General features: G+C 45.6%; 1 long non-coding RNA gene across 1 annotated transcript; it reads right to left on the reverse strand.

Moving 5' to 3' along the window:
• Positions 1 to 1,260: 1,260 nt before the first annotated feature.
• LOC132413187 (uncharacterized) lies at positions 1,261 to 14,763 on the reverse strand. Its single transcript, XR_009516634.1, has 3 exons — positions 14,482 to 14,763; positions 9,661 to 9,754; positions 1,261 to 1,994 (listed from the first exon to the last, which is right to left on the reverse strand). It is a non-coding gene; the product is annotated as an uncharacterized lncRNA (long non-coding RNA).
• Positions 14,764 to 22,555: the final 7,792 nt, after the last annotated feature.

Genomic DNA, 22,555 nt, shown 5'->3' on the forward strand with positions numbered 1-22,555 from the left:
ATGTACCCTATGACTTTAATGTTCTCCAGAATGTGGGTCAGGAACCACCAGTGAGTTTTGAAATCACTTCAGTGAGTCATGACTTGAATTTTAGAAAATGAAATAGAGTCAAACAGAAGATTTTAGAGTGCATCACATGTAAACATATTTCTCACTTTGGTTTATGGTCAAAAAGCTTGAAAATCACTGCCTTACTTAGTAATGTTTTCAGCTTCTAGGTACAGAAAGCCTCCATCCAAACAGTTTAAATAACAAAGGATTTATTATTTTCTATAATGAGAAGTCTGGAGGTAGGGGCAGCTCTAGGTTAGTTAATCAGTAACTTATCAACATCAAGGACGCAGATTTTTGTCATCTCTGTAATCTTTCCAGCTACCTATCCTCATGTTTGCAAGATGGCTGCAGGGGTTCCTTGTATCACAACAACATCCAACAGCAGAAAAAAAGGAGCTTATTCTTCGGATCTCTTTTTATCAGAAATTTTTTTTTCCCAGAACTCCCCCAAGCCCCTAGTAGATCTCCTTCCATTTCTCTTCAAAATAAATTGAAATAAAATGAATGATATGCTTAGCCAAGTGTGGCAAGGAAAACCAAAATTAGCTTACATGAGGATAAGAGCACCTTCCCTGAGTATTTGTCTGATCAGAAATATGGGGAAGACTAATGAATCTGAGGTAGGCAAGCAAAAGTATTTGCCAGCCCCGCACAAGGTACCTCGGACAGGGGTAGGACTAGGGTCCCTTTCTCTTCATATTCTCTGCAAGGCTTACCATGTAGTAAGTCTAGATAGTCACCTCATTTTCCAGTGATAAATTAAATCAATCACTTTGCCTCAAAGTATAAATATTCATGGGCTACATAGATCAAATATCTAATTTGAGATACTGGAGGCATTCTGCAGACATGATTTGCCAATATATAACTCACCAGAGGCTAGGATTTTTTGTCTTAATTTTTCTATTGAAATTTTAAGCATGAGGGCTAGACTAGCAGCGTTGTACATTGTAATACCATTTAAATAATAAAACACAAATTTGTCACCGTGCAGATGGCAACTGAAAATTCCACAGATGGAATTGTGGCTCTCCAGAGGAGACAGTAAACTTGTGACGGTGGGTGTAGAGAGACGGCTGTATTGGGGTGGAGAGACATTACATCATCCCAGATATGGGTTTTCTTTGGGAACCTGGCAGGATTACTGCTGAATCACTCAGCTAGGCAAATTATTGGCATGTTAGTTGTACGAAGGTCCCTGTAATTAAGCCCTTGTTCCACCACTCTCCTTGGCATCTTTCTGCTTATGTTGCCATTTAAGGCCAGACTTGAAAATAAGAATACATAAAATAATCCTATCTGCAAGAGTCAGTGGCTTAAAGTATGGAGTCAGTGCTATTTCTCCTCTCTTGCATGCACACGTATGTGTGTACGCAAATACACACATCAGAGAAACCACAGGTTCAGAGGACTTTGAACTGCAGAAAGGCTTTTGTCTCTGAGATGGTTAGAATCTTTCTCTTTGCTCCTGTTATTAATGCAAGATCTTCCCATCTGACCAGTAGATAAGACTAGCCTTGTTAAGTGTCTTGCAACTCCTTCAAAAGTATACCTGAAACTAACATGATATTGTAAATCAACTCTACTTCAATTAAAGAAAAAAAAAGAAAGAAAAGAAAAAAAGAAGAAGAAAACACAGGGGCCTTTTGTTCTGGAGTAACATGGCAAACTTTTTCTCACCTGCTGGACCACAGGATGCTGAGGGTGTATCTGGTTGGTCTGGGGGCAGTAGACTTGGGTTCTACTCTTGCTTCCGCTACTAACTTGTTACCTGGTTGTAAGGCCGTGTTGGATTCTGGGTGCTCTCCCTGCTCTGCCAGAGCTTGCTTGAAGTTCCATGTTCAGTTTCAGGGGCCTTGTTTTAAGAAGGTTCTTGGCTGGCAAACTCAGTGGTGTGCTTGCAGCTATAACATGAGACGTCCAGAAACTATGGAGAAACTCTGAAGATATGACAATAGAAATAAGTACCATTGCACAGGGCTTCTACATACATTATTTGATTTGTTCCCTCTATCAACCTTATAAGGTATTTACACTCATTTTAAAGAGATTCTAGAGATCAGAGAGATTAAGGTTGGTGCCCCAGGCACATTCTTTTCTTTCTTCTTTTTTGGCCACACTGAGCAGCTTGTGGGATCTTAAGTTTCCCAACCAGGGATCAAACCCGCGCCCCCTGCAGTGGAAACGTGGAGTCCTAACCACTAGAACACCAGGAATTCCCTCCCAGGCACATTCTTAACCGTGTTGTTTAACAGATGGCTTAGAACTTGGAAAGGAAGTGGCAATTACAGAGGACCACTGGACTGCACCCTCATTTCCTTTGGATAGCATTACCCCATAATAAGAGCTAAGATGTATTGAGTGCTTTCTAGGTCCCCTGCACTATGCTAAGTGTTTCAATGCATTTAAGCTTCACAAAAAATCATGAAGTGGGTGCTATGATTATTTCAATTTACAGATGAGGGAACTAAGCCTTAGAGAAAGAAGCAATTTTTTTCTGGTTGTGGCTATCCCCTGTTTTTCCTCCTTTAAAAGACTCATTCTTCAGGACTCAGCTCAAAGGTTCCCAGTGAGGCTTTCCCTGTCCCCTCTCCATCATCTACGGTTGCCCACTGCCAACCTCACGTCCTCCGTCACACGCCCCCTGTTCATTTCATTCACAGGACATATTAGAATCTGTAGATAGCTTGTTTACTTACTGATGTGCTTCTTTATTTTGTCTCTACTATTCAGATATAAACTTGTGAGGGTAGGGACTCTGTCCTCCTGATTGTCCAATACTAGTGTCTAGTAGGGTGTCTGGAATATATTAAGTACTCAATAAAAATTTGACTGAATGAATGAGTACATGCATAAATGAATGAGTATAGTCAATCAATGGGATTTGGACATGAGTTTGTGTAATGACAGAGACAAAGCTTTAGCCCCTCTGCTCATGCATTTACTCACTCATCCTTTCAACAAGCATTTATTAAGTTTATCAACAAGTGCCAGGCACTGAGGTAGGTGACAAGAATCAAAAGAGTAAGATAGAGTCTCTGTCCTTGAAAAATCTCACCTATGAGGGGTGGAGGTAGTAGCTTGGAGAAGTGATTAAGTGGGGTTTATAAAAAAGCACAAATAAAAGTATGATGCGATATGGTTTAGAATAAAGTACAAAATGACACAGCAGGAAAGAAAGGGACCTCAGTGCCCCTGCTGGACTCGGAAGACTTCTGCAGAGAAGGTGACTTTGAACCTGACCTTGAAAGAGGACTCTGAACTGTGGAGGAGAACTCATGGTACATCTGGGGACAGCGTGGAGCCTGTCTCCTGTCCTGCACCATTGAGTCACATTTTGATAACAGTGCCCAGTTGTTAGAAGGGCTACTGACCAACTGACCTTTCAGTGGAAATGTCACGGAGGGGAATCCTGCCAGGGGTAGGGGTGGGAGGGCACAAGGAGGTAGGTCTGAGTGGCCTCTCGGTGTCCTCCAACCCTAAGAGTGACATGACAGGGAGCACTGTTTCTCAGAGGAAAGTACCAAAAGACAGTACAGCATGGAAACAGCCATATTCCTGCCCTAAATATAGAGAATTTCCTAACGAGAGAGCTGACTATAACTCAAGTGTATATATTGGCTTGTAGTTCTCAAAACATCTTCTCAAACATGATCTCATTTGATCCTCCAATAGCCTGCTAGATATTCTGAGGCTCAGCGAGAACATTTATTATTCATTTATTTGGTCAACATTTACAGAGGGCCAAGCCCCATCCAGACCCGGGCAGTGCAAGGGGGAAGAGTACAGCCTCTGGCCCCAAAGCACTTAAGTGCAAAGATGCAACGAGGGCACAGTGTAAAGTGCCGTGACTCCACTCAGCATGTAGGAAAGAGACTTAGCCCCGGGGACGCATGAGCAGAGGGCTGAAGTGGTGAGTGACAGTGTGGGATCCTGAGTCAGGCAGTCTTGGGTTCAGATCCTTGCTCTGCGCCCCCTTGTTCTGCCACCTTGGGTAATTAAATGAGATCGTTAAAAATAAAGGAAATGAAATAACACATGTGTACTAGTTAGGCTGTAGGCTGGCTGCTAAAACAAAGATTTAAAAAGACAGTCACTTATCCAAGATGGAAACTGAATTGTCTTCTCTTTCACGTACACATTCAGCCAGGCTCTGTTCTAGGAAGTCATTCCGTCTCAGGCTCTTTCCACCTAGGCGCTCTGCCAGGTCTGGGGGTTTGACCTCATCTACCTGGTCCAAAATGGCTCCTTATCACGATGCATGCTGTGTTCAGGTGCAGCTTGACACAGGACCTTAAATGGTATCACCAGGACCCCATCCTCCCTCAGCGTGGCTTCCTTCTCCTCTGGACATTGGCTGCAGTCTCACATAAGCTCTCCCATCATGGTTGCAGGAGGATTTGGGCAGCTTCCAACTTCATGTGCTCTTAACGTTCTGTCCAGTGTCTCCTTTCTAAGAGTCGAATCGGTAACCTACACTAATCCCAGTGGTCAAGTGGATGAGAGGAGTTGATTAGCTAAGACTAATTAGGGCTCCCTCACAACGGCATCGCTTAGAGTGGGGGAAGGATGAGTCCCTACATAAAACTCTCCATACTGTTTTACCAGGAGAAGGATGAATGTATGCCAGACGGTTAAAAAGAAAAAAAAAAAAAAATCCCTCGGGATGCCTTTCTAGTTGCTAAACGGGATGCTGCCTGATTCATGAGTCGTTGAATGAAGGCAACTGAGCTTCAAATTTACTTGGTTGAGAAAAGAAAAAACCTCTATTCCTTCTTTCCATTAATTATATGCACTTCTAGAGTACTATAATCCACAGCAGTGGTCTTTAAACTTCACCCCAAAAGCCCCAATCTTGATTATGCACCCAACTAGTACATTTATTTCTTTGTAAGTATACATATGTGCTATTCTACTACTAACATATTACTATGGTAGAAACTGCTAGTGGCATCCCATGTCCATCCTTCCCCGCTTCCTTAGTGTAGCATTTCCTAATGGGCGCATGACATCCTACAATTTCCCAGGACGCTTTGCAGCTAGATGTGGTCACATGACTAAATTCTAGCCAGTGAATTGTCAGAAGTGTAAGGTGCAATTTCCAGGAAGTGTCCTCAATGGGAGGAACATGCAGTTCTTCCCTTCTTTCTCCTTCCTGCTGCCTCGAATGTGAACAGGATGGCTTGACCGTGAGCAACAGCCTTGGACAACGGAGTGGAAGCCACATGTTGAGGATGTGGAAGAACCAGAAAGGACACTTCACCAGTTCTGGGCGCCCCACCGCCAGACTCCATTTGCATGAGAGAGAAATAAACTTCTCTCTTGTTTAAGCCTTTGTTGTTCTCTTCTCTTCTTTTTCTTCTTTCTTTTTTGTTTTGTTTTATAAATTTATTTATTTATTTTTGGCTGTGTTGGGTCTTTGTTGCTGCGTGCAGGTTTTCTCTAGTTGCGGTGAGCGTTGTAGTGCATGGGCTTCTCATTGCGGTGGCTTCTCTTGTTGCAGAGCGCGTGCTCCAGGCGTGCGGCCTTCAGTAGTTGTGGCTCACAGGCTCTAGAGCGCAGGCTCAGTAGTTGTGGCGCACGGGCTTAGCTGCTCCGCAGCATGTGGGATCTTCCCGGACCAGGGCTCGAATCCGTGTCCCCTGCATTGGCAGGCGGCTTCTCAACCACTCTGCCACCAGGGAAGCCCCTTCTCTTCTTTCTTAATCTCAGTCAAATCTGATCCTACGTGATAAAATTTTATACGTTATAATACATGTACCAAAATACATATAACAAGAAGAGATAACTCTAAATGGAAGTTCTAATATTTCTTGTACCCCACCGGCTGGAGGTTCACATACCCCTGGGGTGCATACCTTCCCCCCTTCATTTTAGAGCCCTCTGGTCTCCTTGGCCCTGGCCCTGTGGCGCCCCGTGGGGTTAGTTGCATTTGTGAGGCCGTTTGCCTCCTGTCTCTGAATGCGCTTTGCTCTTTGAGGCAGTGACCCTGAAGTGAGGCCTCTGGATCGCCTAGCCCAGCTGCGGCAGAGTCCCTCCCTGGCCCTGCCTTTGCTGCCTGCTGACTCTGTGTCTGTTTCTATCATCCAGATTTTGCTTTTGCAATGGGGAAAGCAGACCAGAAAATGTGACGGAATCGATAAGATGAGATATGATCTGAACCCAAAGAAGTAGGCAATCCATAATTGTCAGGGGAAAAGACCTGCCTCTCTAGCCTTGCTGTTGCAGCCCAGAACTTGAGCTAATTGGCCTGGTTCTGTAGGGAAGGAGAGGGGGAAGGGAAGAGGCAAAGAGCTTTGTCATTCTAGAGCTTTCTCCGAGGCCACGGTTTTCTCTTCCCAGGAAGGCGACAACCGTGGGCCCACACCCACCTCACCACATCAGACATGGTCAGAGTGGACCCAATTCTAGGACATCAAGGCTGGGCCGGGGGAAGCTGACCCTGCCTGGTCTCTTTAGGGTCTGGGTGAGTCCATTCTCCCTCTCTTCACCCCCTTGAGGCATCAGTGCCCTGATGGTTCCACAGCTTCTAAATTCCCTGACTCATGCCATCCTAGGATTTTAAAAGAGCTTATTCAAGTGGTGTAGGCAGCGTGCTCCACCCTCCACTCAGCTCAGGAGTTCAGTACAGCACTCGTGTGTGTGTGTGTGTGTGTGTGTGTGTGTGCGCGCGCACACACACACACACACACACACACACACACACACACACGCCCGCGCATGTGGGACAGAGGGACCAGGGAAGGAAGGGGCTGGAGTGGGGGAGAGGGGCTCCTGAAACCAGAAGGAGAAGTTCTTGAGGGAAACTTGTGCTGCTCTCATTATGAAAGCAATGAATTGGTGCCCCAAAGAGCGGCTGGCCCTTACCCCCTAAGTGGGCAGGTCAGAACGGGAAAGTGCTGCGTAGGTTTGCTCAGGAAAAGCAAACATGCTGGGGAGGAAAGCATCTTCTCTCTCCATCACAGTCTGAGCCGGCTGTTCTCCTACACTTCTAGGGAGTGAGGCTATCATGTGATTTGCTGGTAACCATGGCAACGAACCTTGTTCCGCGAAGTGGCGAAGTGTACGGAGAGAAATCCCACAGAAAGAGATCTGTCTCTTTCTGGATGTTGTCCTGTACCCAAGGGCAGCTCGACTCCAGCACAGTTTGTTCTCTGTCACTGCTGCGGCAATTGTTTGAGGATATGACAGTGATTTGCTCTCTTCTGAGCTGGAGACCTTGGGTTTTTTTGGTTCTCCTCCTGATTCTTGCATCCCCTACTTTGGAACAGTCTCTGAAGACGAAAGACAAAAATAGCTCTCTCCGAAAGAGAGGATGCTAATGCATGCTGTGCTTTCAGAGATGGGCTTCTCTTTGTAAAGTGTGCACCTCCAGTAAGTGAAGCCTGGGGGCAAGCTCTGCTTTCTTCCCTGGCCACAGAGAAAGCACTAGTGAAGCTGAGGGAGTGAACGCACTGCTCTCTGCCAGCAGAGGCCGGAGGAGTGGTCTGTACTGAGGAAGCCTAAACAACAGTGAGTGGGGTGCCGCCAACCTGACCGTGGGCACTCACCACTCCCCTGCTCGCAGGCTTACCGGGAGGAAGTGGCTCTGATATTCTCTGTTGCAAACGAAGGACAAAATTATAATTTGGGGAAATGCACATTGTTAAATGATGCAGCCAAAAGACGGCTGCAGAGTGATGGGCACACACAAGGTGCCCCCTCTGAGCTGCAGCTTCCATCTGCCTTTAGGAGACCACATAGTGGGCGTTGCCTTTTCAGTGGGATGTCATCACGTTTATTGCCTCGGTGACCTTGAACGAGCCACTGAGACTCTTTGGCTGTCAGCTTCTCCATCTTTAAAAGAGGCAGAGTAATATTTCTGTAGCCTTTCTCACTGGGTTTTTGTAACAATCCCATTTGATAATCTAAGGGAAAGGAGTTTAAAACTATAAATCTCTATGTGGTACCATTATCCTTCTTCTCAGTTACAGAAATATCCATTCTTAAAGGATTCTGAAAGTTGGAATGAGTAAGGAATTAGGTCAAAAAACTATCATAGTGCAAAGCCATAGCTGTTACCAAGATAGTGTTTTTAGCTAATGTTTAATGAATGCAAGGCAAATCGCACACTGCCTGTAACCCTAACACCCCCGCTGGTATGACAGTTTCCATTTTACGGATGAGGCCCAGATTCACATAGCTGGTGAGAGAGTTGAGATTCACGTCCTGGCCAGTCTGATTCCCAAGTCTAGGGTCTTAACTGCTGCTGGGGCCTTGTGCTGGGGGAAATTCACTGCAACATTTCCACACTGCTGGAGTTAAGTCAGCAGGTGGTTTCCTGTCAGTTCACAGAGCAGCATGGGGGTGTGTATGCGTTTATAAAGAGGGGGCTGTCTTCCTTCCCGATCTGGGCGGTACCCATTCATCCCATGCAGACATGACCGTCTCTTGGTTCCTCATGGAAAACTCCAGTAGCTAAAAGCTGGACTGCCTGGGTTCCCCCTCCTGGTACTGTCGAACCGTCAGGCCTTGCCCTGTTTGCTCTTCCAGAGTCATTCTTGACTTTTCTCACCCTGCTCATGGCCTGAAGGCCCACCCCTCTGGACCACGTGGTTGCGGTTGCGTTTGGCCACTGGGGAGCGAGCCCTGGCAGGAGAAGAGTGAGACCAGGGAGTTTGTTCTTCCAGCTCCCTCCCTCCTGGGTGGCTGCCGCTGGCGGCTCCTCTCATCCCTTCAGGAGGGATAAGGACTCCAGCTGTCACCAGCCCCAGGGACTACACTATTCCTTGTAGGGTTCCTTAAACCCTGCTCAAACTTTTATAAAATCCCTTTATTAAACATTCCTCAGTTCCCCAGCTTGGGTGAGCTGATCTGTCCCCTTCTGGGCCCCTGCCTGACACAGTAAAACAATTTCTCCCTCCTAGGACTATTATGGGAATGAAAGGAGCCTGTGAGTGTAAGTGAGAGAGCTATGTGCTCCGTAGGGGCCAGCAGGTGAAAGTGGGATGAGTGCCTCCCCCAGTGCCTCTGCGGGCATCATCCTCTCCAGGGGAGAGAGTGGCCGGCAACCTCGCCGACTGCCCGGCAGCCTGGCTTGTCCAGGAGCCCAGCCTCCATTCTTCCTCAGGCGTTGGCTGGTTTGCAGTAGGAAAACAGTGCACACTGAATAAATAGAAGTCGATGATTTATACGATGTGAAAAAGGAAACAAGAACATTAAGCTCATTGAAGGTGAAAATGAAAAATCAAATAAGTGCATAAGCAGTTATTCATTTATCCTAAAAATATTTATTGAGCACCTGCCATATGCAAAAGATGGAGCAATGAATAATACAGACCTGGCCCCATTTTCTCACAGAGCTTGCGCTCCAGTAGGGGAGACATACAGCTAAATAAAGGATACTGAGAAATCTTTTCCCATTTAATTAAAATTGTGGGGAATTCCCTGGTGGTCCAATGGTTAGGGCCCCGTGCTTCCACTTCAGGGGGCACGGGTTCGATCCCTGGTTGGGGAACTAAGATCCTGCATGCTGCACGGCACAGCCAAAAAAAAAAAAAAAAAAAAAAAATGTGTTGCAGAAGTTGGAATGGTGGTGAGGGAAGTGACTGTCAGTTCAGTACTTACTATGTGCCAGGTACTGGGTAAGGCATTTCATTTGTATCGTCTCATTTAATTCCACAACACAGGGTAGAGTCATCCTTTTTCTGCGATGAGGAAGCTGAAACCCAGAGAGTTTATCTGATTTACAAGGTCAAGGACCATTCAAAAAACATTTATAGAGCACCTGCCTTGCTCTGTCCCTGCTTTTCAAGAATTTACATGTGGTAGGAGAGATAGGTATGCAAACAGATATTTATCAAACGCTTGGTTATGTGTGGTGATAGTGATGTGTTCAGGGCATAAAGGGAGCGCTGGGGGGGTCGGGGGGATTCTTAGCCTCACGTGAGATGTCGGGAAAGACTTAGGGAAGGGAAGGTCTCAACTGAGTTCTAGAGTTGATAATAGCCAAGTTGGAGGTAAGAGAGAGCAGGGGTCTCTTGGACAGAAGGGGTTCCATAAACAAAAACAGGCTGCAGAGCAGGGAGTGTGGACGGGGAGCTGTAGGCAAGGGCAAGGCTCTGGCGGAATCTTATTTTATAGCAAGAAACGTGGACTGAAAATCCTATACCTTACCTTCCAGGTAAAGAGTTCAAACAGAGGAGTAACATGGTCAGTTTTGGGTTTTAGATACATCACTCTGGCTGTTATGTGGAGGACAAATTTGAGGTGGACACGAATGGGAGCAGAGAGAGAGACTTCAAGAAGCTTAATTGTCATCAAGGCAAGAGATACTAAGACCCCAAAGGAGGTCAGAGGTCCAAGTGGTGGAGAGGAGGCAACTGTTTGGAGAACTACTTTAAAAGGTAGTGTCAGGGACTTCCCTGGTGGTGCAGTGGTTAAAAATACACCCGCCAATGAAGGGGACATGGGTTCGATCCCTGGTCTGGGAAGATCCCACATGCTGTGGAGCAACTAAGCCCGTGCGCCACAACTACTGAGCCTATGCTCTAGAGCCTGAAGGCCACAACTACTGAGCCCATGTGCCACAACTACTGAGCCTGTGCTCTAGAGCCCACAAGCCACAACTACTGAAGCCCGTGTGCCTAGAGCCCGTGCTCCGCAACAAGAGAAGTCACAGCAATGAGAAGCCCGCGCACCACAACGAAGAGTAGCCCCCGCTCGCCGCAACTAGAGAAAGCCCACGTGCAGCAAAAAGACCCAACGCAGCCAAAAGTAAATAAATAAATAAATGTATTTAAAAAAATTAAAAAGATAACAGGGTTCCACAACTTCTAAGCCACCATCCCACACAAATCAGGTGCTGGGTAAGCATTGTATGGAAATTTAAAAAATAATAATAATAAAGGTAGTGTCAGAATGTAATGATTGGACTGGCTTTGTGATGAGAGGGAGAGAGAGAGAAACTTCTTCCCAGTCTAGGTGGTAGATGGATGGATGTCAGGGTTACCAATTGAAATGGAGAATGTGAAGAAAAAACAGATTTGGGAGGCAGAGGCATGATGGCTATTGTCTGGACCCGTTGCACCTCTTGTCCCATGTTATTGCTATAACAGACCCAAGAAGTAGAGCCATGACCTAAGCTGGCCGTGTCAAGTTCACTCCTGGAAACTTGAATCTATGCAGTGACCTGGTTCTCGCCTCCAAACACTGGGTTGTTCAGTGATTGCTTTGACTCTAGGAACTACCTTGCAATCCTTCCGACTACTCTCTTCTACGCATAGGCTAGTCAGCCTCAGTCCCTGTTGCTTACAACCAAAGAGCGCTAATGAGAGATGAATTCAGCTCTGGACATGGTGGGTTTCAGGCCCATGTGACAGCCGCCACGGGAAGACCAGCACCTCCAGGAAATACGAATCAGAGGGGAAAGGTCTGGGCTGGAGTTATCCACCTACGAATCGTGGTTGAAACTAAGAATGAATCAGACCACTGAGAGAGGGGTGTGTGTGAGAATATGGGTGGGCAGAGGGCGACACCCAGGACAACAAGAAGTAAAGGCCGGGAGAGGAAGAAACAGGAACTTAAATGTTCAGAGAGAGCCCAGAAGAACCAGGAGAGCGTGATTTCATAGAGACCAAAGGAATAAGAGTTTAAAGAATGAATAATTGAAGGTTTCACATATAGGCAAGGGGCCAAAGTAAACAAGGGGCTGAACTTTGACTTGACAAGTAGCTTGTTGATGATCCAGGGGGTAGCATGGAGGGAGGAGTAGGACGGAAGCCAGACTGTGTGAGGATGCAAAGCGTATGGGACGTTAGGGAGAAGAGGTAGTGCTCTGGAGAGTTTTACATGAGAGACTAGATCGGAGAAACTAGATAGTGATGGGGAGGGGGCAAGGTCAAGGGAGGGGTGTTTTTAGGAGCTCCCATCAGGATTAGCTGACTCAAAGCCCGGGCTCCTGGGACTTCCCTGGTGGTCCAGTGGTTAAGGCTCCATGCTCCTAATGCAGGCAGCCCGGGGTTCGATCCCTGGTCCGGGAAATAGAGCCCACATGCCACAATTAAAAGAGCCCACATGCCTCAGCTAAGACCCGGCGCAGCCAAATAAATAAATAAATATTAAAAAAAAAAAAAAGCCTGTGCTCCTTCCATTCAAAATCTGCCTTCCTGTGCCTGGAGAGAAGGGGGGTTTGACTGGTGAAAAGAGCCCCGGCACAAAGAGTATTCTTTTCAGGTTGGTGGTTTTGTCTGCTGTCAGATGTCCCTTTGGGGCTTCATATCTGAGTGTGGGAGGGGCTGAGGAGCATTTGGAAAGCTGACAAAAGGACAAAAGCAGGTGGATTTCCTGCGCCCATTTCCGGCCTGACTTGGTTCCATATAGGCCCCAAACCAAAACAATAAGAAAAAGACGGAAAACTTGATTTGCTCTTTTATATTCAAATTTATAAGGCCCTCTGCCCCTCCCCCCCAACACCAAATTCAGGGGGAAAAAAACAAAACAAACAAACAAAACAAAACCTCAAACCATTCCTGGGAAATGAATTCGTATTAGAAGGACAGTAACTGCCCTGTGTTGTTCGGGGAGTTTGTTCCTTCAAGGAAGACGTGGCTTGGCAGGTCCACTGTGCTAATGCTTCCGATAGACTTTTACTTTAGATATTTATTGGCAAAGGATGGATGAAATAGAGTTGAGCCAATGACAAGAGTTTTAAAAAATCATTTTAAAATTCCTTGATATTATAAAACTTCTATATGCTCGTTGGAGGAAGTTTGGAAGGTACACAAAGACCTAAAATAAGCTGAAGTCCCACCCCCAGGAGGACCATCTTGGAATACTTCTTTCTAGTCTTTGTATCTAGGGGCAGGGCCAATTTTTGAGAGCTGTTTTTATGGCCGATCCACTAATGTCAGTTGCAAGGCCATTTCCGGAGCGACTGTACGCCAGGATCCTACCCACGGTGTGTGAGGGGAAGGGAAAAGGATGATAGGTGCAGGGAAAGAATGGTCTAGTGCTAACATCTATGGCAGAAAATAGCAACAAGACAAAGGCTGAGTATGCCCCAGAGATAGATCTGGAACCCAGATCTCCTGACTGCAGTGTCAGAACCCTTTGCACCAGACAGATGGCTCTCATGTTCCAGGTATGCCTTGCTTTAAGAAACCTGACGTCTGGGGTATCACTTGTATTTCAGTTGCTGTGGCAGGTTGGATTCTTATTCTCTAGTCTCTCCTCCTCCCATCGCGTGACCTTGTGGTGCCTCCTGGTACAGCTGGCCTACTTCCCTGCCCCATTGTCTTTGGACTTGGCCACGTGACTTGCTTGGGCTAACAGAAACATTAGCGTGGGTGATGGGAGCAGGGGCTTTAAATATGCTTTCTTTTTTTTTTTTTGAAGAATTCTTTTTTTTAACGTGGACCATTTCTTAAATGTCTTTATTGAATTTGTTACAATATTGCTTCTGTTTAATGTTTTGGTTTTTTAGCTGCAAGGCATGTGGAATCTTAGCTCCCCAACCAAGCATTGAACCCGCACTCCCTACACTGGAAGGCGAAGTCCTAACCACTGGACCACCAGGGAAGTCCCTAAATATGCTTTCATGGCTTGGCTTGGTCTCCAGCACTTCTGCCATCTGCCACAAGATGAATTTGCCTATCTAGCCTCTGGTCCCTGAATGAGGAGACACTTGGAATAGACCTGAACACAACTGGCAGCTTCAGCTGAACCTATCTGGTTCCAGCCATCACAGCCAATCTGCACACCCATAAGCAATAAATAAATGCTTATTGTTGTAATGCACTGAGATTATGGGGCCGTTTGTTACACAGCACTTGAGTAGCAGACACCTGACTACTATAATGGCTCAGATGTGCAACTTTAGTCATCTCTGACATTTGCATTTCCTTTATCCTCATAGCTATTCTTTGTCAAGCACTTGTAAGCTCCTTTGAACCATCTTCCAGATGATTCCCACTCCACTGTCCTCCCCCTTCATCACTTTATACTTGACTTCCTGCAAAGGCTTCTCTTTTTTCAGAGCTGAAGCAGCCCAGCAACTCAGAGCTAAACTTTGTGCGGTTTTAATAACCAGGCTTAGCCTAGGGTTCTGGTACAATTCTTTCCCCTGCTTTCCATAGGTCTTATCTTTTATCTTTATGGGATGGTCCTAGGGATTGTGGGTCATTTTAGTTTAATTCTCCTCAAGTCATTTTTTTAGAAGTAACAAATATAAAGTTCTCTTCACATTAAGGTCAAATTTCTCTCCTTGATTTTCCAAGCCCTGCTATAATTTGGCCTCACTTCATCCATTATTTAAAACAAAATAATAATCATACTTATCCAGCACATTGAATTGCTTACTATGTGCCAGACATCACTTTGTCTTTCACATTGTACAGGTTAAGATTAGGTTCAACCATGTAATAAAGGCCCCAAATCACAAAGGCTTACATAAGATAGTCGTTTCTCTCTCTCTTGTGTATAAGCACAGAAGTAGGTAGCCAGGGGCTGCTATAGTAGATTTGCTCGTGAAGTCTTCAGGGACAAAGGCTTCTTCCGGCTCACAGCTCCACCATCCTTACGGTGTTACCCTTATCCTCAGGTCTCAAAGGGCAGCTAGGATGCCAGATATCACATCCACATTCCAGGCAGCAGGCTGGAAGAAGGGACAAAGAAGACAAAGGGAGCAAAGAGTACATGCTAGCTGGCCTTTCCAGGTAGAAGCCAAGTAGCATCTGCTTATATCTCACCGGCCATAGTTACATGGCCAGGCACAGCTACAAGGGAGGCTAGAAAGTACAGTTTTTATTCTGGGAGGCTATACGCCCAGCTAAACATTGGAAGCCGTTACTATGGAAAAAGAGGAAAAAGGGTATTGTGGGGTAACTAGCAGCCTCTGTCTCAGATATATTCACTCATTCAATCCTCAGGACAATCTTATGAGATAGATACTACTCTTATGTTCACTTTACAGATGGGGCAACTGAAGCATACAGAGGATAACTACCTTGGCCAAGGTCACACAGCTAGGATGAACTCAGGCAACCTGCCTCTGGAAGCTGTGTTCTTCACCCCCAAGCTACCCAATTTCCGTGGGAATGAGCCTGCCCACCTGACTCAGGTAATCCCTCAGCTGAGGTCTCCTCTGTCCCATCCACTGCCCCTCAGGACCCAGGTTCAGGCCTTGCCCTGTCCTCCTGTAAATTCTCCCCCGTGGCTTCACTGTCCTGGCTCACAATGCCCAAGAGGGAGAGACACAGTTTTTGCAGCATCAGAGTACCTACTCCATCTAAGGAGTTCGATGTAGTGATTAAGAGCTTGGGCTCTGGAGTCCAGCAGAGTGAAGTTTGAATCCTGTGTGACCTTGCACAAGTCACTTGACCTCTCTGTGCTCAGTTTCCGCTTCTATAAAGTGGGAGATATGAGGGAACCTGCCTCATAGGACCATTATGAGGGGCCAATGCTTAGTACAGGGAAGCTTCTGTGATTCTGCCAACATTATAGACGCTCCCACATTCCAAACAGAAGTGCTTTAGACACACAGAGGAGGGGGGACATTTACTGGAGGCCTTTCCATTTATGCCTCCCTCTCTTCTATCAGGGATCTGCAGAGGCTGCTTGAGAATGTTCATCTGTGGCTCTGATCCTTTAGACATGGCCCTGAATGACCAGGAGGAGTTACAAGTTACGAATTCCTTGATTTGCAATACAAACTGGCCACCAGTGGAATCTGCTTAGTGGGGAAAATGCTAGTATTTAACAGATGTGAAGAAATACCGTTCTTGGACAGAACACAAAGCAACAACGGTATCCACCAAAGAGAATGACTTTTATTATTACACAAAACATTTCCTATCGGAGCACATATAAATTCAGAGAACAGCTGCATTTTCAAAACAAACAGATTAGATATCTTTGATGAATTGAGTGGGGTGGGGACTGGGAGACAGGGGAAAACGAAGCACATGATTTTTTTTTTTTTTTTTGCGGTACGCGGGCCTCTCACTGTTGTGGCCTCTCCCGCCGCGGAGCACAGGCTCCGGACGTGCAGGCTCAGCGGTCACGGCAAAACGGGCCCAGCCGCTCCGCGGCATGTGGGATCTTCCCGGACCGGGGCACGAACCCGCGTCCCCTGCATCGGCAGGCGGACTCTCAACCACTGCGCCACCAGGGAAGCCCTAAGTACATTATTTTAAAATTTGGTAATGCTTTTACTGAATTTAAACAGAAATGAAAATTAGGACAGAGTGAGAAAAAAACACTTGTTCGTGAACAAAATGCCTTCTCAGGAGCAGAGCTTACTGTGATGCTCATTGTTTTATGCAGGAAGAACTCGGTTCTATCAGTATTTCCTGGGCTTGGGAAGAGGCAGCAACACCCATGCCTGGCACGGCAAAGGCTTCCTGGAGCCCACTTTTCTGAATCCCTAAGGTGGCTAAGCTAATGTGCTCCCCAGATCTGCCCTTCCCCTCCCCAGCAGCCTTCAGCCAAGTTCTGTTTATTCTCTCTTACATCTGTTCCTTCCAACCCATTCTCACTGCTCCCACCCTTATTTTCGCACATCGGGGCTAGTGTTGTAGTTTCCAGACAGTTTATGGGAACCTTTCCTCTCCATCCCACTATAATCACACAGCTAGAGTCTTAAAGGCTGACCTTTTGCCCATCATCCCTCTGACTGTATTCTTCTGACCATTTTCAGAGGTGGAGAAGTCTCTCAAGACAGCCCATTCCTCCTTTAAGAGTTCTAGTTTTTTCTTCTAAATTCAAATCTATGCTTCTGATAAGTTCCACGCAGCTGAGACAGAATTAATCCATTGACTTCCTCTTTTACAGTTTTTCTTCTCACATGGAATTCTTTTTCTCCTGTAGCTGATTGTTAATTGTCTTCCCAATATCTATTTTCTCCTTCAAAAGTAATAGTTTTAGCTGGGCACGAGGCTACCAGGGAAGGACTACATTTCGACTTCCTTTAGGCTGGGTGTGGTCACATGACTAAGTGCAGGCCAGTGTGATATGAATAGAAGCCATATAAGCAACTTCCTGTTATGTCCTCAAAGTGACTGAGTGGTACATCTTGGTCTCTATCACCTTTCTGGCTGGGAATGGTGAGGACGGGGGCAGTCACCTTGAACCCGCTAGTGGAAGCCTCATACTGAGGACAGTGCAACTCGGTTGGACCACCTGCCACCTCAAGCACTGAGAGAGAAATGAACTGTCACTGCGGTAAAGCCTCTGTATTCTGGACTCTCTTTGTTACAGCAGCTTAGCCTGTACCTTAATCTCCTCATGTCCATTTAAGACAGTCCTACTCTGTAAGGCTTCACTCAACCAGAAATGTACCTCTCCATCCTCTGACTCCTTTTGACCTACCTCTCGTGTTGGGCCTCATACTTTACCTTGTACATGAGTCTTATTTGCTCCCTGAAGTTCAAACGGGACAAGGGGCCAAATCCTAATCAACACTTTATATTACACAAAGTCTAGTATGCTGCCTTACACTTGAATGGTTGTCATCAAACGAATCAAACGAATGCAGAGATTACACTTCAATGTCTATGTACGCAATGAATTATAACAAAATATAGTCATATGTGCTTAAATAACCATATCCAAAGACTGCAAGATAAGATGTCACTGTCAAGGGACTTCCTTGGTGGTCCAATGGTAAAGAATCCGCCTTCCAATGCAGCGGATGTGGGTTTGATCCCTGGTCAGGGAACTAAGGTCCCACATGCCACGGAGCAACTAAGCCCACACGCCACAACTACTGAACCCACGCTCCCTGGAGCCTGCGCATCACAACTAGAGAGGGAAAACCCGCACGCCACAACTAGAGAGGAGCCCGAGCGCCACAACAAAGAGACCTCACACTGTAACGAAAGATCCCGCATGCCGCAACAAAGATCCCGCGTGCCACAACTAAGACCAAATGCAGCCCAAAAGTAAGGAAAATAAATAATTATTTTATTTTATTTTTTTTAAATGCCACTGTCAAGCTAGAGAGTGAGATGCCAAGCTGGCAAGCTACTGGTCTTTCTCCTGTTCAACATTTGTATCAACAACTGCAGTGAAACAGTCAGCATACCCATCACACCTGTGGGTAACACAATGGGACGCCACTAAACTAGATAAGAGAACCAAGAATCAGAAAGATCTGTACAGACAAGAACAAGGGATGAAGATTAAACTCTAACAGGTGAAGCTTCTGAATATCAAGAATACGATGTGACGGCCAAAAAATGTTAGTGCAATTCTGGGCTGAACAAATTTGGTCAACAACTATTTATTGAGTGCCTCCTAAGCACGAGTGTTGTGTGGGAGACGAGGATGAGGAAGGGGTGACCCATTTGCGAGGCGCTTACAAAGACATGGCACATGTCCCACCCACAGTGCCAGGTAGAAAGAAAGCATTTGGTGCTGCAGGAGCAAAGAGGTGGGAGCTTGGCACAAGTACGATGAAAAGGGAGTAGCTGAGTTTAGCTTGAGTGTGGGCTCGTGAAGAGCACGGAGCGCTAAGGGAGGAGAGTTGGATGCCAATCTGCAGTGTTTCCTCAGTGCCAGGCTAAGGAGATTGGGATTTATGTGAAAGGAGGGGGCAACTGAAGGATTTTGCAGAAAAAAAAAAAAAAAGATCAGTATTTTAGGAAGATTTCTTTGGAAGCAGTCTGTTCAGCAGATTGGAGTGGGGAGACACATAGAAGATTAGAAATGGAGGCATCTCTTTAGAGACTGTCTTGTTCAACATCTTCATTTTATAAGTGGAGAAACGGAGGCCGAAGATATAAGTCATGTACCTAAAGCCAAAGAGCTGGCAGACGCACAGCAGAACCAGAATCCAGAACTGGGGGCTTCTTGGTCCTGGGGGAGACAAACCAACAGCAATTAGACCTTGCATAGCAATTGAAGTTTAAGAAAGCATTTCTGGAGAGACTTGAGGCAAGAAAAGCAGTTAAGGGACTATTTCCACAGTCAAGGAAAAATATGAGTAGTAGAAGTAAGAAGAGAGTAAGCTGTGGGAGAAATTGCGTGGATGCTGGGGGTTGGGAGAGAAGGAGAGGCAAAGCGACTGCGTTTTTAGGGCTGGGACACACAAAGGACGGCAGTGGGACTCATGGACACTGGAAACATAAGGATGAGGAACAAGTTGGAGGAGTCCCGTTTTGGGTGGGTCCCATCTTAATAAAACTGGAATGTGTCAAAGGAATATGTCCAGGAGATGGTAACTAGAAAGCAAATCACAGGAAGGTGTGACAGAACTGCTTAGTCTGGAGAAACCTAAATTGATTGCTAGAAGCAGAGTTGAGAAGATTTCTGGAGAGATATGGTAGCTGGCTTCACATCTTAACATTTTACAGAACATTCGTGAAACTGCCTCCTAATTAGCATGGCACCAGCGGAGGGTGCTGCAGGGCACGGGCCAAATGATCGGGGTAAATAATCTCCTCTCTGTGAAGCATTGTAGCAGGAGCAAAGGCTTTGCAGTCACACAGACCTGGGTTCTAGGCTCAGCTGTGAGCTGTGTGACTTTGGGCAAGTTGCTGAGCCTCTCTGTGCCTTAGTTTCCCCAGATCCAAAATAAAGAGGCTAGATTGGAAGACTCGAAAGATCCAGTGTAGATATAAAATTCCTTGGTACCAAAAATGTGGCTTATGTGCATAAAATAAACAAATGGAAATTTTAAGGTTATCTTATTTGGATTTTGCTCCTGAACTTGTACTAATATTGGTGATGAGTACGAACAGCCAGCTTGCTTCTGTTGCACTCCACGATGGCATGTAATGATGGAAAAGAGCTGACATGTTCACAAAAGCACTTTTCTCTGTGGGTAGGAGTGGGAAAGAGTCCCATTTAGCTGATATCACTAATTTTTAAAGAAAACCATATGAGCTAAAGAGAACTGAAGATGAATGTGGGAGCTATGAGTCAACCACTGAATTTCAACTGCATTAATTTTACATTATAAATGACACAGTTTTAAAGTTTCTTAGATTTTATAAAACTTGTGATTTTTCTTTAAAAAACCTCATCCAGATACATGCCAGTACATGTTAAAAAAAATACTGAACATTTATCCCCATCCCAAAGCATCTTTAAAACAATGACTATGCTCTTAGCTATTTTCAATACAAAATCCATTCTCTAGCAGCCTTATAAACTGATAACAATACTTTTTGTGAAAACTAGCTTCTTCTTATAAAAAACAGTCTGTTATCCTTGTGTGATTTTTTTTTTCCTTTTCAAATTGTTTTGTAAGAGATAATGTTGCTTAAAAACATCCAGCATTTCCATTAGCAAGGAAATATTCAGAAGGCTTCTGGATAAGCAATACTTACATATAGTTCCTTTAATCTTAGATATCTAAGTTTCAACGGCAGAAATGAGAGATTGCTTTCCTTTACTGTGGTAGAATCAAAGTAGCATTACAAATGTTCAGGTAGAGAACTAAAATGTAAGACCTAGAGATTATATAAGAGAGATCCGTGTTTGCCATCCACGCCTCAAAGCAAAACAAGACCCAGAGGCAGAAAAGCATTTCAAAGACTGACTTAGAGGACTAGGGAAAATACTTCTATCAAATCAAATTTTAGGACAATCTTGAACTGTGGCAAGAAGAAAAGAACACTGTTAAAAATAAATATTCCTTCTCTTTTAACCACAGACAGTTCTGCAACATCTTACATTAGCAACACAGACAGACTGGACCCAGTTTTAGTTCATTCGCAGTCACTTAACTGCTCCCAGCCTCGGTTTTTTTCATCACCAAAATGGGGGTGATGTTATTGCTATTTATTTACTGCCAGGGTGAGCGTGAGGCTGAAACGAGACCATGCATGTGAAACGCTCTGTAAACCATACAGCACTTCACTTCACACCAGGGCTGTTCTGGTGTGGGTGGAACCCGCCTGCTCACGGCCATGCTAACGGCCTGGAAAGAACTAGGAACTGTTGTCTAGTAACACACGCTGCTGGTATCAAAACTGCAATGGGCATTCAGTTAGAAATAGCATTATTAAGGGGAAAAACTCTGCTCTGCCCGTCGTGACAGCGACAGGGTGCTGCTTCTTGGCGTAGACCTGCCACTCAAGCTAAGTTCCATGCAGGTAGAAAGATTCACCATGTGGACCGAAAGGACAGAATTGTCTCCGGCTTTGGGTTTTTTTTTTTTTTTCTTTTTTTGTAACAGAAAGCAGAATTCTCTTTGTTTAAAAAAGAATGTGGGGGAAGGAGAGTGTATGTGTGTTGTTTAAAGGCTTGAGAAAATGGTTTAAGCAGCTGGAGGAATAAAGGAAGGAGCACTGAGGAAAGGATGTGCAAAGTCTAAAGGTGGAAGCGACCAGGAATGGATTGCATTTTGGTGACAAGTGAGGCAGGTAATGGTGAGAAGGCAGGATGCTCGCATATTGAAGAGGCGCCCTTGGAAAACAGGCTTTTCCTTTTAATTAGCTTTGCTGCTGGAAGAATCTCCTCCTTCCAGTTCCTGACCATTCTCCCAGCCCAGAATCTTGTTTGCCGTCCTCACGTATCCTAAGGGTGCTGTGGGCCGGCTCTGATTGGGGGCGGGTCAGTAACTGCACGGCCACTTCACACACTGGGCCCAGAGTCCCAGGAGGAAGAGCTCCTGCGACAGGGAGTGTTCCCCCTCTAAAGGAAAACCAGGGGGAGCACAGCCTTTTTGATGGTGACTTAGACACTTTTTAAGCCAGATGTCGTTCTTCGGATGAGGTAATGATTCCTCCCTCCCTGGCCCGCCCACTCCCCCTCTGAAATGTTCTATTTTCCAGGAATATGCTGGAGAGACTACTTGTTGTTCCCCAAAGTCTGTTCCCTTCCTCCCTCTTAAGAGAATCTGCTTTTACTGGTTGCCCAAAATAAAGACAACATTTCCCAGCTTTTCCTGTGGTTGGTTAAGTGCTGGGAGCATCTTCTGGGGAGGCAGCATGCTCTGCCTCTCTCTCCTGCCTGGGCCGAGGATGTGGACATCTCGACCATGCCGATGAGGGCCATCCCCTAGGAATGATGAAGCAGTAAGACAAGGGGAGCTTCGGTCTCTGACATCATGGAGCCACTGTGTAAGTCCTAGATGGCCAACCTTCAGCCTATTAGTAAGAGAGCAATAAACCTCGATATTGTTTAAGCCACTGATACTGTAGGTCTCTGTTAGAGGCAGCTGAACCAATAGTCTAACAAATGCACCTTCTTGACACAGTTTTACCTTCTTACTCTGATGATTTATATTCAGAGTATTTTTAACTTTGTCTACATCTGGGGTAAAGACATTTTTGAAGGACCCAGCAGCTCTTCAATAAATCTAGTTTTCTCCAAAACTATTCCAGCAAATTCATGTGATTGGGAAATTAGTCTACTAAGTAGGGATAAAAACGGGGTTTTTCACAGGAGATTGTTTGGGAGAGCGAGCGTATCCAAAATATAGTCCTCGGCTACATCTGCAGAATGCTATTAGAGCCTGTCTGCTCAATTACGAGCTGGTGAGCCTGCGCAGAGACAGAGAATGTGGACGCACACG

The sequence above is a fragment of the Delphinus delphis genome, chromosome 17 (assembly GCF_949987515.2).
Source record: "Delphinus delphis chromosome 17, mDelDel1.2, whole genome shotgun sequence".
In the NCBI taxonomy this organism is placed as follows: Eukaryota; Metazoa; Chordata; class Mammalia; order Artiodactyla; family Delphinidae; genus Delphinus; species Delphinus delphis.